The following is a 13,895-nucleotide window of genomic DNA, read 5'->3' on the forward strand; positions in this document are numbered from 1 at the left end:
CACACACACACACACACACACACACACACACACACACACAAATTAGTATGGAAAGCAGGATGAAAGCACGGATAAGCATAACAAACTAGAAGGTTCAGTCACAAGGCATTCAAGAAGACAAGCAAGCATGGAGTATGCAATGAAAAAGTATAAATGTGTAAGGGACATGAGAAGACATGAAGATTCAATTGGGAAATTTTTTTTCTTAGAGCATTCCAAGAGGACTTGGAACAATCTCATAGTTTTGGAATATAGGTGCAGGAGCACCAAGGTCAGCCATGGAGAGAACCAGGATCACTGGTGAATCTTTGGGAGGAGTGGAAATCAATTGGCTTTGAAAGGTTGTTAAAACATGTAAAGATAATTTTCATGGTTATATAATAATATTTTGATCATAAGTTGATCTTATTGTAATAAATATTTGATTGCAAGCCTTAATGGCATTATTAAGTCTATAAGGTACCTAGGGGTCACTAGGTAGAGTTATGCATTGATCCTAGGTTAGGGGTTGATGGAAATGAACAATAATGGTTTTAAATGATGTCAAAAGAACTTGAAGTGCATAATATTGCAAATTGAATATATTGGCAATTTAAGCCAAGCAAGGGCTTAATTAGCATTAATAGGGGTTAGTATGAATTCTAAGTTAAGTTCACTTTAAGGAGAATATGGGATAGTATGAATTCTAAGTTAATTTTGGTTTTAAAGGTTGTCATTAGGAATTTTTTAGAATTATTTGGTATAGGTCTTGGATGTTGAGCTTTTAAGTTAACAACTTTAGTTGTCAACTTGACAAAACATTCTAACTTTATTTGGTTAGTACAATCAGTTTGGTGACTATTATCAAATAGTTGAAAAGTAGTTAGTAGTTTTAGTTGGTATTTTGGGAGATTCAAGGTATATTTTGGAGAGATCCATGTGAGTGGAAGGAGAGGGAGGTGTTTTTGTGTACTGATTCAAGTTGGTAATACAAACAATCAATAGAAATAAAATTCCCTACATACTTATAGTTCACTGTCTTGTGGATAGTCCTAGAAAAAGTGACTTGGTAATAGCATATAGAATGTGATTCTTGTTTAAGTGATGTGAGAAAATCTATTTATATTTGTTTTTATTTGGTTAAGTCATCTTTTATATTGTTTTATCACTGAGAACTTCAAGGAGTGACTGTTGTGGTGTAGATAGTGACTAGTTAAGGATACAATCAAAAAATTAAGTTTTGAAACCTCCATAAAAAATGTAAGTAACTCCCACCACTATGATAACTATTGTTTGGTAGGAGATTCCAATGATGTATTATATATATTATATGTGATTTTGAGTACAAGGAAGGAAACCTGTTGATGGAGAACAAGGAAAAGCCAAGTAAAAACTAGTGAAGAGTACATTTGAAGAGGACCAGTCATGGTTGGGAGTGATTAGATGAATGGAGAAGGTAAATGATGATTGGAATGGTCTATTGAGATTCATTGTGAGGTGTTAGAACACTTAGTGTGGTTGTGAGTTTCCAAGAAGATCGATTTCTCTAAAACCCTTGATTTCTAGCCCAAGAAGTGAGGGTTTGGTGAATGGGCAAGTAGATGAGTAGGTGAGATCATTCTAAGTTGAAAATTAGTGATATTGAATCATTTTATAAGACTATTTTTTGTTATAGAGTCGTAGAAGTCAAGGGATATAAGAGTTCCTTCTTTGAGCAAGGTTAACCAGGCCTAATTGAAGAGGTAGTGACTGAAAGAAGTGTTCACCAATAAAATGGTGAGAGCTTGAGATTGTTATGAGTTGAAAAAATTCAAAAAGGGTATTTGAAAGTGTAAAAACATTACTCAGTTGTTTGGGAGTTTTGGGAGAAAAATGCTGATTTTTGTGTTGGACGAGCTACTAGTTATGCCTAGAAATGCTATAGAAGAGAAAGGGTTGATTGGAGTGAATAGGGAGTTGGATCATGGTTAATATATCATTTAAGATGATCCATAGCATTGGGATTAAAGTAAGAAGTCTGGTTTGGGTTTTGGTGTGTTGGAGGCACCAGGTGCACTAAGTTCCTAAGAGGGTATTGATAATTGGGGAGATTGGAACAAAGAAAAGTGATAGTGAACTCATGAGTATGGATGTGGTAATGAATTACAAATTCAAGGAACTCCATTTGATCTTTGAGTAGGACTAACTCCTTGAGTTGATTTCAAGTTACTTTTTGAATCCTTGAGTTGAGTTAGTCTACTTAAGATGATAGTGGAGGGCTCTACTTAGATTTTTGTGGATGCATATCTATCAATTTGATTATATTTTCCTTCAACCAAAAAATAAAGCTCTTTCTTATATTATGTTCAATTTTGAAAGCTGGACATCACAAGTGTGAATTCAATTATCATACATATGGCTTCGAAGTTTGTGAATATCTAATGCACGATTTGTATTGGATTTTTGATAGCTATATAAATTTTATAATATACACAAGCCAAGTTATATTAGTTAGTGTGTGTTTATTTTATACCTTAGGAGGTCTTTCTATGTGGACTAGGTGAATTGGTGTTAGAACCAAGGTCACTAATTAGTCTTTGTTAGTTGTTTTAGCAAGTTTAGGCTTAGAAGCTAGAAGAAGGGATTTGAGTTGTAAATGTGTCCTAAACACATAGAAGAGGTGGAAAATATGCTTTAAGGTCATTTATGATGTTTATAAATTTAACTAGAGGGGTTAGAGGTCCTAGAAATAAGGATCATGGCATAAGTGCAAAGATGCCAAATGTTGTCAAAAAGTTGTCATGACAACATTTGCAATTTATTGCAAATGTTGCATGCAACTCGGTTACCTTGGATCCCCTAAAAATGAGTGGAAAATCAACTAAGATGGCCTAGAATATTTTGAAAATGCATCTACTACATATTGGAGACTCAATCTTGAGGAGGAGAGTTAGATTGTAACAAGTTTTATGCACTTGATTCAGCATGCAGACCGAGCATTTTGAGCATGTGTTGCTGTATGAAAGAAATTTTTTTCATTGGATTCATGTAGTAGGATTATTTTCAAGTGTTTCCCATTGTTTGTGATTTGATATTAGAGATGGTTTAGTGGCCTTAGTGAATTGTTTTGTAACTAGATTGTTCACTAGTCCAGTCCAAACTAGTTTGTGTTGTCATGGCTCCCCCATGAAATGTAACCATGGGAAAACCCTTAAGTTGGATGGAAATATTAGGGGATTTAGTTAGTTATAAATATCTAGGAGTAGGAGTTATGGGATGCAAGATAATTATTTTTAAGACCAAGCCCTAAGCAAGCTGGTAGTGCTTGGTTAGAGGTTTGGATGTGAAGAAATGAGAAAATCTTGTACAATTTGAAGGTACTATATGGAAGAACCACATGTGCATGTGTGGTATGATCTAAGGAAATAGTGTGTGAATTTTTAGTAGTTCACCAATCCATTATGGTGAGTTATGAGCAAGAAACCAACAAAGCCCTATAAACCAGGCCTATTAGATTAGCCCTAGATATTAGGATAGCTATGTATAGATGCCTTGAGAATCTAAAACTAGAAAAATCTCTCATAAAATCAAAAAGTGTATCCGGATGTGGTGGTAGTTTTTCAAGTTAAAGTTTTGGCAAAAAAAAAAAAGGTCTCTAATCAGGCCTAATTGCTAGTAGGTCATTTTAGGCCTTTACAAGGCAAGAACTTGAACCCAGTTGGAAAGGGCTTGGAGATCCCTCAAAATGGATCCAAATGTAAGAAACATCACTGATAATGGAGAGATAAGAACCCTTGTAATGAAGTTCATGAGTTGATTGAGGTTGGCACTTGGAATCTTCTAAGTGTAAAAGGAAGAGTTGAAGAAATCTAAAGGTTTTTGTCCTTCAAGGTGAAGCAAAATGAGTAAGAATCTTGTAGAAGAGTAAGAGTGGGACTTAGTTAATAATCTAAGTCTAAATAGATCTTAGAGGAGATTAAGGATCATTGCAAAAAATTAGAAGGCTTTCCTAAGTACTTTTGTAAGCACACCCTAGAGCACTTACACAAGATTTTAACAAGAAATATGCATTTACTATTACATCCTATTATACACTTGAAATATTTTATACCAAAAATTAGGCAACCCTTGGTCAAATGCACATACCATTTTGTAAAGGTATAGGCAAGTTTTCTTTTTGTAATCACTGAGGATAACAAATTGCTTGGAAACACATAAACACCACATGTTAATACCTTCAATCTACACTTGCATATTCTTCTAAAATAAATAAATAAATAAACACACACACACACACACACACACACACACACACACACACACACACACACACACACACACACACACACACACACACACACACACACACACACACACACACACACACACACACACACACACACACACGCACGCACACACACACACACACACATGAAAGGTTAGTATTATTCAACTGAAGATTAATATTCAAGTAAATATCAAAATTTATATAAGTCACTGAATTAATAATTCTGTGGTTGCTAGACAATATCATTGAAGGGTTTTCAAAGTATTCCATCTTATTGTTACCTAAAAATAAAATTCAAACATATACTCTAACTAGATCATATTTCCTTAACAGGGTTGAGGAGAAATGCTCCTTCATGGGGTTGCCCCTATTAGGGTTGAGGGGCAATGTCGCTTCACTATCTAAGAAAAAAATTAGGTGTTTGTGATTCATTTTCTATAGAATTTAAAATCATACAAAACATTTAAATCCACATAAAAAAAAATCATTGATACTAGTTTTCACAAAAATTGTGAATTTTGTGATTTTTGGTCAAAAATAACAACTTTTTAGGTGAGTAATTCACAAAGGCTTTTGGCTTGGGAACTCGTGGTGAGTTCTTCAATTATCCTATGAACCATCAAAACATGTAAGTTATGTGACCTACTTAAGGTTCTTTAAAGAATCATCATCAAAGGATATGCTATCTACATCAACTAGGGTAATGAGACAATGTACAATAGGGCTCTCTTGGAATCGAGAGAGATGATGATCTCCATGGATTTACTAAAGTCTAGTCGAATGTGTGTGGGGACAATAAATGTTTGATACAATAAATAGTGTCATAACCAACATTACAACAAACCAATTCAACAACATGATGACTAATGTTATCCATATTGATCTTCTCAATAGTGTGCTTGGTTTAGGTATGATTCCATAAATATAAGGCAAAGGTTGAGCCACTTGAGTTTTATTACGATGCTAATATGAAAATACTCATAATTAATCTCTTTTGGGATTATCAGAGAAGGATGAACAAAGAGCCATGGTACCTCAAATGATAAAATAGAGACCAACTATATTAATGCATTTGAAACATCTCAAATGAAATCATCTCATACAAATAGAACATTTCAAGGTGCAAATATTTCCAAGCAACTAAATAGGATGTGAAATAGCAATGAATTGAATAAAAAATCATTTCTTGATACATGGATCAATTTGGAGAGCTTTCAAAAAAAATTCCCAATGTTGCAAGAATCATTACAATTGGAAACAATAGTAGATAATTTTTTGAAAACAAAAAAGCCTTCAGCCAAAGTTGGATAAACTAGTGTGGAAATCCAGATTAGAGTTTAGGAACATGTGTGTGGTCTATCATCTATTGAAGATAACAAAAATGGTTTCTCTAAAATGTGTCGGAATAATTAGAAAGATGAGAGTGTTGAGCTTCAAATTAGCACCATGAATGAAAATATTGTTGGTTCAATTTTTTTTGAATTGTGTAAGAGTGATATGTTTTCCAATGATACATTATCTACTCTTGGGATGTCGGATGGTGAGGAAAATAGATTGTCCATTAGGACTGTTGATATAATTGGGATTTTAGACCCCAAAAATGGAAATCTTAACCAACAATGCAATTATGTTAGTATCTCCTTAGATGGAATCAAATGGGAATGATGAGAAAATTAGGACTTCTAGGCAAAAAAATAGAAACATGGATGAGAAGATGATGGAGGGTGTTGAAGAATATATGGGAAAGGTTACATATATTTTTCTATTCTAAAGCATAAATACTATGGGAAAAGGACCCTAAATTAGAAAATGTTGTATACAGAGCATAAATGATAGGGATTCTAAAAATGGACTACATTCCAAATGATAAATACTTGGATAAAGAAAAAATATATATGAATATGCTTTCATAATACATAATATAGTTGGGGAAAAATGATACCATAGATTAAGTCAACCATGTGCTCAACATATGCGATCTAAATATCATAATGAAAATCAATCTATATGCATGACATATGAGTTCCAAATATAGTCATCCAATGGTGTAAAAAGACTTGTATAGTATTAAAATTTATAAATTCATCCTCCACTAGACATGACTTAATATTGTTTGACCCAAATTCTTTACGAAGCTCTACACTTGAAAGCACTTTCTTAGAAGAAGGTTTAGGTGCTGAGGAAAACTCACTTGTAAGTGAAGATCTTGTCAAAGGTGATGGGAAAGAACAAGTGAATCTTCTTTTTGTCAAAGTAGGTATAGGTGCAAAGGGGGCATATGGTAGACTTGGAATACTTGAAATAAATGAATATTTCTAGGGTAAGGTTCTAGAGCTAGCCCTTGTTCAAAAGCTACACAAGAAACATAGTTTTCATAATATATCATAAGTCTTGGTATCCTCTCTATTAATAATTTTTCTTAGAGGTGTTTTTGTGCTTTGTGGATCCTCTTGTCTAGTTGCTACTAATAATGTGAGTGTTAACCAAATCATTCAATTGTGTTTCAAACTAGTTGTGGACTTTGTTCCTCAAAATATCAATTTATTATTGTAACAAAGAAAGGCTCAACTTAATAGGGTAGGATAATACAAATGGGTTTCTCACTATAGCACAACCATTACTAAATTTGAGGGAATTAGATACCTATGGAAGGGCTTCACACATTTTTCCACACATTTGACCCTCAAGTACATGATCAAGATGGAGACTACTACTATATTGTAGGTTTCCTTACAAGATTCTCTGATAAGGAATCTTAGCAATGCAAGCAAGACGATGGTTAGATTTGGTGCAGGGGTGTTGGACTCCATTGTAATATCACACCATTTGAGGTAGTGGTGCAGGGAACCCTGACCATCTCCCATGAAATTTGAGTTCTAATTAGCATGTTAGAACCTATTTAGGGTGCCTAGGAAAGTATATTAGAACTTAAAATGCAAAATGTGGAAAAAAAGTGTAAAAATTGCAAAGAAATGTTGTCAACAATTCTTTGCAAAAATTGACAAAATGTAGAAGGTGAATAGTCATCCATCTTATTTGAGCCATTAGGGAGGTGAAAAGTCATGTTATGCTATAAATAAATGTAATCTCATGTAATTTATATAGAGGGAGATATGGAGAAGGTAAATGAAAGGTTTTGTTTATGGTTTTTGAAGTAGAAATCTGTTTTTTGTACAATATTGCTGATATACTAGTATTTATATTACAATCCTTCTATCTTCTCATGTACTTCATGGTTATAGTGGTTATTAAGTTTTTTATATAGAGAAAAGAAGATCTAGAACTACTATTGAGATTATAAATGGATATATCATTACTTGGTGATTGAAAAGAAGAGCTCATTGCTCATGGTTAGGCAGTAATGTTTGAATGATAGTCATTGTTTCTTCTTCATATCTCATGGTTGTGGTATTCATTAAAATACCTATATACATGGAAATGAAGGTTGATATTGAATTTTTTATCTAGTATCCTAGAGTTGTCGCCACTAAACAATACATTTTTGGAGAGGGAAAGAATCATAGTCACCTTTCTTGTCCACTTTCTCACTTTTCATCACACATCATAGTTGATTTTTTGTAAATTTTCTTACAACATTATTCTAGGGTCTTTCCACACCATACATGCTTCTTGTAACTTCTATATTCTTAAATTTCACATCTACATATTTATCAAATTTTCTATTATCACAATCACTTGGGCTAAGATACCTTGATCTTTTCTTCTCATGTCTTCATTCAAAAAAGTTGTAATAAAATCAGATTATAACATACCTTCCTTTATTATTAGATTTTAGAGCTACTAATTTTAAGCACCACTCCTTTCCAACTATTAGGAAGGGAGAACAAAAGCAAGATGGCCCTAATTTCTTCTTCAAAATTACTAGCACGATAGCTTCTTGCAACTTCTTGCTCATCATCATTGTACCCCAATATTGTATTATGTATTATATTTATAAATAAGCAATTTCCTTACTTTCAATGTTACAAGAAGAAAAAATCTAAAAGAATTTCAATCTGTAAAACAAATTAAATTGATTTGTGTTACAATTAGCCTTCAATAACCAGGCCCAGATTGCTCAAATGAAACTTCAAATTTTTAGCACATAAATCTAAAATAAACTTTGAAGTATCAAAAAAACCTTCTGCAAGGAGAGATCACAACTGATTATGGATTAAATGAAAGGAGAACAAAATGAAAAGAAGAAATGTAAGCTAGTTTATATAGATCTTCATTCATTATTGTTTCAAGCATGTATTTTTTATCATACGATATAATCAAGAAGTGGTTAATGAGTGAAAATCAATAAAGTTAAGTAGTATGTTGCAATTAAGATAACTATGTCTTTGAGCATTTGATTTAGAAATCACCTAATTCAATTGTTAAACTATCAACAACTCAAAAACCTTTAAATAAATCACCCAATTCAATTGTTAAGCTATCAACAATAATTTTGCACTTATCCATATCAACAAGCATTAAATATTTGTTCTTAATTTAGTGACCAAAAGTAAACTTGACCACTGAACACAATGACGTTTAAGAATAGCCAATTTTAAATGTCCTTTTGCAGTCTACTTGTAAGTGTCATTGAGACCTTTTACTGCTAATCCTTATTGAAAAAAAATTCATGAATGCCTTTATGATTATTGATAAGAAAGATCAGTTTTAAATTATATATAGGGGAGGGGATTGAAGAGATTTTGGGATATTGGAAAGAAATGTTAATGGGCATTTTGGTCTAAACTATCCCCAATACTTATAGAATTATCAAATGGATGAATTTTTTTAATATATGGTTGATAAATAGAAGATGTTTAGCACATTAGTAAAAAAAAAATCACAATATTACTTTTAACTACTCACAACTTCATATTTTCTCAAGAAATCTACCACTTTTAGCCCATTTTCATAAGAAAACTTAATTGATGATAGGATTAATTTTCATGTACACTTAACCTAACACCCGCAAGATAGATAAACATAGAGAAGTTATCAAAATTATCAAGTGTAAGTAAGACTATTGACAATAAATGAGATGAAATAATAAGAATTTTTTCTATTAAACAGATGGGTTATGTTAAATTGTTTGAAATTTTGATAGAGCTCACCTATAATAGCCCATTGAGGTTCAACTCCAAAGCTTGGATAAATTTGCACCTTGCCCAAATCTACAATTACCATATTTCTCATCCATATGTTTGTAGAGTAATGGAAGAATAACAAGTAGGGCTATACCATGAATTAGCTTGGTAGATCTAAGAAGGGTTAATAATTTATACCATGAACAAGTCCAATCAAATGAAGCCAATCTTCATTGGGATAATCTTTATGAATGACTTCTGCTATTTGGAGAAGATATTCAATTCGGGGCTCATCAAGATTAGGATTGAATCCATCAACAAACTCATTCAGTAATTCACAACATTCTAATATTCTTAATATTTACCATATTCTTCACGCTTGCTTAAAACCTGCAAAAGGTAAAACAAACAACCAAAGGTTATACAAAAAACAAGCTAACAACCCCAATAATTTTTTCATCATAACCATTTCAATAAAGAGGAAAGGTACAATACAAATAAGATAAGATTAGCTAAATTTTTCACAAATAACTTACAAAGTCATAAGTTTGGTTAATGTGTTGAGTCCTGTAAAACTCTTCTACAAGTGCCCTCCTTTCTCTTTCCTTTTCCTTTTGATAATTGTAAGTGCAATAAACAACAATCTCCAATGGCAACCTCAAATGGCTCCTGTGTACATAGAGGTTATCGAACAAACTACTCTTGTGAAAATAAAAATGTTTTGATGTTTCTCTTCTTTTTTACAATTAAACCCAATTTTGTCAGATTTTTGACCAAATTGGGAAACCCTAATTTCGTCAAAATTTCAACCAAATCATGCAAAAATAAAATAAAATAAAAAGATTTCATAGGCCAATTTAGCCTTTGGTAAAAAATCTTGGTTGAAAAATTAGAGCAAATGTACTAGTGTACACAGAACCAAAACTTTTCATATACACTGGTGCACTCATGCTAGGATGAGATCATGTTTTTGGGATAGATGGTTTATGATATTTGACCTATCACCATGTAATAATTATGATGTGCCTCTATATTTTTTTGAGAAAGCTATATTGTGAGTTCATCCTTGGTGAGAAGCCAAATTACTTTGACATCCATTAGTTCTAGGGTAGAGGGAGAGGCTCTGTGCAGGATAGACCTGGGGCTTATTGGGTGGTACCAAAAAATGAGAGAATATATAAAACATAAAAAACCATGCCTCATGTTGTGCTCCCATAAATTATAAAGGAGTCTATTGATTTATAGACTCTTCATGGAGCTACATCATCGACATATGTTATCATTTAGAATAGCTCATAGTTAGGTGGGTTTCCTTCACCTATGGCACCTTGATCATCACTAGATGACCCTATAGGGTCATCATAGCATACAATATCTCCATCATCATCACCTATGGCACTAGAGTCATCACAACATGCTATAGCTCCATCATCATCACCAACATTACCTTAGTCATCACAGCCTATGATAGCCCCATCAGCATCACCTGCACCACCAGTGCCATCTCCTCTTTGTGTCACCTACACAACTTGTGTCTTCTCCACTTGTGTCACTTGTACCACTAGTGTCATCTTCACTTGTGCCACCTACATCATCATCACATGCATCACTATTGTCTTTGGGGCCTAATCAACATTTTTGTTTTAGCTGTCAACACATGTGTGATGGGATAGATATGGAGGCATCTGAGGATAGAGTGTCATATCATCCACATTTACATTGTGGGCATACTTTTTATTCATATAGAGATGGGAATTTCACATTCATAGATGATTTGATGACAATGGTCTTCAGTGGATAGGATACATAAGTTTGTTTGTTTGAGTTTTGACATGATATTATTTAATCACCTAAATATTGTAAAAGTAAAAAAAATATTATTTTATAGATCACTCTAGATTGATATATGAACAATATGCAATGTAGGGTGCAACAAGTAGTTCAAGAACACCATAGAGTACTCATTCTACTAGAGGTGTGAGGCTAGGAGCAACAAGATGTGAGGTAAAGTTTTTTAAATATTCTTAAAAGTACAATAATACATTGGCTTAAAAATATTGTTTCTTAATTGGTATGACACTAACAACCTACTTATAGATCCTTTTCAATCTCCTACCATCATTGAAACCATCCCATTCATCAAATCCCTCCAATTTCCATCCACATCTCTTTCTCCTTGCATTACCCAAACCCCATCTAATGAACCTCATGAGTTTTGACATGATATTATTTAATCACCTAAATAATGTAAAAGTAAATTTTATTTTAATTTTATAGAGAACTTTAGATTGATATGTTCAAACAATATGCAATATAGGGTACAAAAAGCGATATGAGAACACCACATAGTACTCATTTTGCTAAAGGTGTGAGGCTACGAGCAAGAACACCTAAGGTAAAGTATTTTTAAATAATCCTAAAAGTACAATAATACATTGGCTTTGAAATATCATTTCTTAATTGGTATTCTTAAAAGTACAATAATACCTTTCCATCTCCTACCATCATTGGAACCCTCCCAAATTCATCAAATCTATCAAATTCCCATCCACATAGCTTGCTCCTAGCATACCCGAACTCCATTCAATGAACATCATGAGTTCATTCTCCATATACCCATCTATAGATCATAGAACATCCATATCACATAGGGTGTCTTGTAGGAGTGTGGATATCATGAATCTCCACTTTTATTTCTTGAAAACATGCCAAAATTTCATTCGCATCTCTCTTTTCCTTCTCAATCTCTTTGTTTTCAATTTAGGCATTGCAGTCTTTTTGAGCCCCAATTTTTCCTATCTTTCAACTATCCTTCCAATATCATCCTTCAAGTCCTTCTTGTGTCTTCTTTCCCTCCTATGATCTTCTTCTTGTTATTGTGCCTTCTTTCCATTTAAACATTATCTCATATTTATAACAATACTCTACTATTTTACAAGTCTTGTTGTGGGCTGAAATTTCTCAAACTGATGATGTCACACTTTCTACCATTGACTTTGGCCTTGAGATCTATGTGGTATCATAGGTTGCACATCTATCAAGTTTACAATTTGAGTTGAACTCATGATTTTTTTATTGATTCATCTTATGTTATATTTGTTTCTTCTTTAGGGTACTCCACATAGCTTAAGGTCTGGAGGAAAGGGAAGGACATAAGAAAGAACACCAAAACAAAAAAAAATGTATTAAATACAAGTCAAGTTTATATTTTGAAATTTACTATGAATGAATGCATATAAATGTACTTAATATTGATGAATTTGTGTTGAATTATTTGTTGTATATATGTAGAATTTTTTTCGTTTTGTAGAGTTGATGAATGCACTTGAGTCGGCCGATGTTGAGGCAATGGAAGAGGTAAAATTTTATATTTTCCTTCTCATAAATTTTAGGTTATAGTATATATTTTTTCTATATACATATTAGATAGTTATATTTATAAACAAGTACATGTTTTTTTTTTCAATTTTATAGTAATTATCAATAATTTTTCTTATTAAAATGTGTTATTTATCTATTACCAATTACAACACTCTTTGAGAATTTGTGCAAATCCTTTCCCTTTTCATTTTGTTAAGAGTCCTAAACATCAAAGATAGGGTAAAACACAACAGAGGCTAGAGGCATGTATCTAGAGTCTTAGTTGAACCCTCTTGTGATCTCAATTTGGATTGCTTGTTTGTGTGATAGAAATCCCTAATGCCTACTCTAAAATTCTAACATTTTATCACATACCATATAGGTTGTGCCTCATACTAGCATTGATTCATCAATAGTTGTACCTCCTACTAGTACATGAGATCTAGCTTCGGCTACAATACCTTTTTTTTTTCTACTCTATTTGGAACCCCTAATCCCATTTTATAATGCCAACTTTTTATTTCTTACCATATAGGTTGTGCCTCATAACAACACTGCTTCATCTGTGGTTGTACCTCCTGCTAGCACAAGAGATCTAGAACAAGCTACAATACATTTTTTATTTTTTTACTCTATTTAGAATCCCTAATGCCACTCTCTAATGATAACATTTTATCACTTACCATACTAGTTGTGCCTCATTCTAGCACTAATTCATCAATGGTTGTGTCTCCTGTAAGCATTGATTCATTAGTAGTTGTGTCTTGCATCATCACTCTACCTCATCATTTTGTTAGGAGTCTTACCCATCAATGAAAGAGACTATTACCGTTATCATTCAGTCCAACTATGAGACAAAGGGATGAGGTAATGAACAACTCAACTATCCATAATTTAGAACCCAATTTCTAGTTATTCTCATATTACTTATAACTAAGACATTTGATAGTGTATTTTATTTTTTCTTTGGTAAACACCTAGTGAGCCACAAACTACATCAAAGAGGCTCAATTTTGAGGATCCTACATAGTCATAGATATTGATAGTGATATACATATCTAGTTGTGGTCATCACATGACATATTTGACATATATTTGAGATTTGTATTATGCACATTTGACATTTCTATTGTACACATGTGACATTTGTTAGGTATTCAACTTGTTTATTGTATATATTTGAGATTTGTATTATGCACATTCAA

The sequence above is a fragment of the Cupressus sempervirens genome, chromosome 2 (assembly GCF_028749045.1).
Source record: "Cupressus sempervirens isolate cs-2001-9-10 chromosome 2, ASM2874904v1, whole genome shotgun sequence".
Lineage (NCBI taxonomy): Eukaryota > Viridiplantae > Streptophyta > Pinopsida > Cupressales > Cupressaceae > Cupressus > Cupressus sempervirens.